We start from the raw sequence: 5,732 nt of genomic DNA on the forward strand, positions 1-5,732 counted from the left end.
GCTCAGCCCGGCTCCCAGCAGAATCCATTCTGGTTTGGTTATTGTTAGACTGTGCGTCTGAGGCTCTTTGGATCGCAACGTAAAAAAAACAATTGCTCACATCGTGTGACTTCCACGACAGGAAGGAAAGATATCACTTTAAAAAATCAGAACTGAAAATTTGGATCCTGGGCCTCAACTTAAAAATAAACAGAGTTTAACGACAGGAAATTGATTCCAGTCGTCAGATCACGTATACGCATACCTTAGCTTTGTGCAACAATCTGAAACTTTCAGGTACCATAAATAATATTATTGCTAAACATATGCCATTCTAATCTGCAAGTGACCAGAATATAGAATACAAATTTTTGTATAAAAATGCATTAAGTCCTGTTCTACACCTGCATGCTTTGGAAGCACTGGCCTACCTGTATCAAAATATCAGATTGTGTTTCTGCAACATTTCGTGCACAGTACGCCGTTTTTATCTAAAACAGTCACAACGAGGGCTTTACACGCAGTGTGGGGTATTTTCCCCTTTTATATTTTTGCCACTTTATATCGAACCTGTTATACTCCCAGAAGTGCACAGTAGCTTGTACTTAATAAAAATGTACAATTCACCGCTGGTATAAACAGATGTGTGTCGTGTTTGCCTTTGTAAGCATTTGTTTAAAAAATAAGTTCACAATACGATAAAAACACAGAAAGCACAAACTTCATAATACAACGATACAAAATCAATACCAAATCATTATGCCAATTAAGTACCTATCATTTGAAAACAGAGAACACCTTTATATCTACAAAAATCTTGACATTTGTATGTATTTCTGAATTACAAAGCAGACAGAGTAGTCCCTTAATTCAAAGATCGGATCTTGGCCAAAACAAGACAATCAGACGTGGGCTGAATTCGGAACAGGAACCTCTACTTCGTCGTTTATTGAACTTTTGATCAATGTCTGAATGAAACAGATTCGCTATTTTAACGCTTTGGTTAAAGTACACAAAAAGCACTTTCCATCGAGCCAGCGATCTAAGGATTCCTTTCTGATTCCACTATACTCCTCCGCTATACCAACTTAGCTACTGAAGAGATGTCAGAGATTGCTCTCAGGCACATACTACCCAATGAAGTGAAATGTTCCGGATGATTTAAATCCCACTTCGACATCAAGTTTCCAACTCGTTTCCTTAGTCTTGTTTACCTTGAATTTAAGCCACGAACCAGGATTCTACTGTATAAACTTCCAGGGATATTACAAAATGTTTGATGGGGCATCAATCATTCCAGGCGGAAATTGACTCCTTTTTTTTCTCGAGGGATCATATTAAACATTTCATTAGTATCGAGAGGAGGATCACTATGAGACACAAAACAAATAGTTTCTTTCTGTCTTTATTAGAAAGTAGTGTTTGTGCTACATTAATAATATTTTTGTGGAAATAAAGAAGTTGTAAATTTTAAAATTTATATTTGAATCGAAATGTGGTTTTGAGTTAAATATTAGCGTGTTCATATAATAAGTTTGTTTGTCATTACTATATATATATATTGCCATGTTACTAGAATTTGTAACTGAAGTTTACTAGTTGTGTTTTTTATGATGATGAGACATTTGTTGATTACAATATTGTATATAATGTATAATTTGAACTACATATTTTTCAGGTGTGAATAATTGTATATTTTAAGAATAAATTTCTAAAACAAATCATTGTCTTTATTTACTAGTTTCTACACCTATAAAAATCTTTCTTTGATGTATAATATACCTTTAACTATATATGTATAATAGTCCTCTAAATTCATCCGTATAATAGAACTCCAACCATTTATGTATAATAAACATATAATCATAGATGTCTAATTGACGGATAATGATATACGTGAAGTGGAACATAAAACACTTATATATATATTATTGATGGAAAATATATATATATAATTTATCTGTATTCGACACTACGGTATTAAATCAAGCACGTTGTGTAATGTGTCGGCTGTCTTAGCATATCTTAAGCAGCTCCAACAAAGACAGCTACACATCAAAAGACAGGACTTGGGACAGGACAAACTGGTCAACTCATGCTACATATCAAAGGACAGGACTTAACTGATCAACTCATGCTACATATCAAAGGACAGCTACACATCAAAGGACAGGACTTAACTGGTCTACTCATGCTACATATCAAAGGACAGGACTCGGGACAGGACCAACTGGTCAACTCATGCTACATATCAAAAGGGCAAGACGAATACACATGAAGCAGTAAAACAAAACATCTTCCTGAGATCACACTGTATATAAGAGCTGGGAAACCCAGTGTTGTCTGTTCTGCGGGGCAGACCCAACGCGCGTTGATGTCATTATTGAGCTCAATAAAACAACTGAATCCACAAAGACTGTGTCCTGCTCCTTGGATGAAGGATTTCCCACAACATACGTATATTAGAATTTCATTCTAGACCAGTTACGGAGCACATTTACACATCTAAGGTATGTGTTTGACAGTCGTATATTCTACATCTTTTGCCCACTGGGATGTGCCGATTTTAACTTAGCAAACCAAGATACACATTTTCTAATGCAGCCTTAATTACAAGACAGTTTGTTTCTCGAAAGCGTGTTATGTAAAAAAAGAGAAAAACGAAAATATATGGATGACAATCTTTCAAAGCTGAAGATTTTACTTTTGAAAAATTGACATTTTATGTATGCAGATGCATTCGCTGGTTTTAGAACTTTGCTGTACTTCCTGAATCATTTTCAGGGTTAAAAAGTGGGTGTAGATTTTTCTTTCACGCTAGGACGCGAGTGTGTACATGTGTTTGATTTTCGTTTCACTGATTCATTTGCCTCGGAAAGCAAAAGGTTTGGTTCTCAACGATATTGAAGACACGCCCATGTAGAGCAGCGTGTGATGATTTGTACTATAAAACACCAAGTGCTCAAAGTGACGTCTGCGATTACCGTTTAGACTTAACGGTCATCTCGGGCACACTTTTAGAAAGCAAAGATACAGATGCAGCCATTCAAAATGGGTGAGGTATTTCGCGGCAAACCCCGGTGGACGTGTCGCAGTATCACGCGGTATCACGCAGTTAACGTGTGTCACGTGGTTAACTATCCGGCGTCGCCTTGTAAAACCGCCAGGGGGAGCTTAACCTCTCATGTACAGCATTTGAGCCTTTAATTTTGAACTGTGTATTACAGCATGTTAATCATCAGTCATTAAAATGTTGGTATATTTTATGAAAGCAAGATTGCTCAGTTGGACAAAAGTACACAACCTACCTTTATCAGAAATATTTATGCATCAAAGCCTTTACTGAAGATATTACTATTAGTATTAATAATGGATGACTTTGGACAAGCTGTATACTCAAAGTATAATTTCTTTAGCACATTTGTACAAGCACTTGGAATCTGTCCAAGCCATACTTTGTCAGGCATTTTGTTTTACTTCAACGGGCATAAAAACTTCCTTGCTTTTAACAGGGCGTTTCATAATTTCTAACTACGAAAATAATTTAAAATGCGACACCTATCATTCAACTAGAGCTTAAAATATCACAAGGATCCTCAAGAGCACAGCAAAGAGTGTATTAAAAGACACTTGTATTTATCAACGCTTTCTTTTCCGTATACCAGATTTTATGGAACCACTTCAGAGGGGTGTCAGCCCGTCAGATTCCAGGAATCGGCACTTTAAAGGAAAAATACACACCGGTATTCCATTTCTCCCTAACGATTTTAAGCATCGAAGTATTTAACTGGCATGTGAAATAGCGTGTGAAAAAGTGGTAGTTTTAAGCTTTTCTGCTAATATAATAGGGAATCGTGTATGTAAAGAATTTAATAATGGTATTCGTGTGCTGCGACAGGGCTGTGTAGGGCTGTTTCGCCTGCCTGTTCATGCAAGCTGTCTTTTAGCCTACTGGTCTAGGTGTGTGACTACCAACTGGCAGGTTGTGTGTTCGAATCCAGCTGGTGCTGGACTTTTCTTTTAATAAACATTTCTTCGAAAAAATAGAATAGCGATATTATGGACAATCAATTGACTTTTATATTTCAAAATATCGCAACATGATCGATATTTGCGATATTTTGAACATATCTTCCCTTCTGACAGCGGTTCCTGCTTCTATTGTGTGTGTGTGTGTGCAACAGAGTAAATTTTTATAGAGAAATGGAGGCTGGACAGTATGCGTTACAATATAAACATTTATACTGATTTAAATCGTGTTCTGATTTAAATCGCAAACGCGTGTTTAATTATGTGTTTTTTAATCATAATCAGGCTAATGCATTTCTACATTTTCTGTATGAACCAGCTTAGATGTTCATACAGAAAGACAGCTTGTGTTTAAATTGAGTGTAAGGTAATTTATGCTTCTAAAGTCATGGTCAGTATTTATTATTGTACCGTGCTGTAAACGTTTTCTGTGCCTAGTCACATTATTTTATAGCGTTTTTATTGCGTTATTAAATCCGGTGGCGCTGTGTGTTAGTTTCCTGACTCCCATTATTTAAACTGCGACACTGATCATTCATCTCTAAATAAACTTTATTTTATATAGCGTTATAAGCGAATAGGTAAATAGATTGCTCATAAACCTAATCGCTTTTTCTACATAAACACAGCGTGATTGCTCTCTGAAAATGTTTTTCCTTTATTTTTAAAGTAGGCTCAGATTTCAACTATAGATCGTATTATTATAAACTTTCTTGGAAAAATGTATTTTATGTAAACCATGTTTGCTATTAATTCATTTAGGGCTAAAATACGTTCATTGTCTTCCAATCGAGTTGACATTGGAAGCCTGCCACACCCGGACTGTTAAACCAACGCATTAGCACGTCAAAGCCCATTGAGCCAGTATTGGCTTTAGTATTCCCCCCTTCTCCCCTCAATTCAATTCAATTCAATTCAAGGTGTTTTATTTGCATGACAGATGGGTACAAGCAGTGTTGGGTATGTATATTGTAACGCTTACGGCAGACAGGCACTGTGTAAGAGCCGACGCACCAGAGCAGCGCACCGAGGGAGCGTCTGCATTTATAACTTAGTTTTTAAAATTAGTCAAGCAATATGAAGCATCTCCTTTAACTTTTAAGTCCCTTACTGTATTTTTGTATTATATTCCCTATTAATCAAACTCTAAGAGTATGTATCGGCTTGTCAGTCAGGTCTTTTTTTCTCTATTTCAATTGTCGTTTACACATGCACGACTTTAAAAGCTAGCAAGACAGGTTTCGATTCACATTAGCTGGCGAGCCTTGTTAAAAAAAACAATGATAATGTAACATGTCACTGTTTGTTCATGAACAAAGTTATACTGAGATTTCTTTAGATACGCAATTAAAAAATAAATAAAAATTTGAATCTCCTGCGGAACACATTCCATAAGAATCAGCGGTTCTACAACATATATCGCCTTTAAAGGTGGATTCTCAAAACGCTTTACGGGATAAAAACAACCAGAACAGCAGCAACAACAATATTGTATTTCATTGCACTTTGAAAATTGCATTTGAGCACGGTTTTTGATTTTTTTTAAATTGCATTTTGGGCGCGGACAGCACATACAAGGGTTAATGAACTGCGCACCTCACCGTACCAGGCCACCACTGCGTCACATCACACAGCTGCCAGCGCACTTCACCGTGCCAGGCCACCACTGCGTCACACCACACAGCTGCCAGCGCACTTCACCATGCCAGGCCACCACTGTGTCA

The sequence above is a fragment of the Lepisosteus oculatus genome, chromosome 14 (genome assembly GCF_040954835.1).
Source record: "Lepisosteus oculatus isolate fLepOcu1 chromosome 14, fLepOcu1.hap2, whole genome shotgun sequence".
Classification (NCBI taxonomy): Eukaryota; Metazoa; Chordata; class Actinopteri; order Semionotiformes; family Lepisosteidae; genus Lepisosteus; species Lepisosteus oculatus.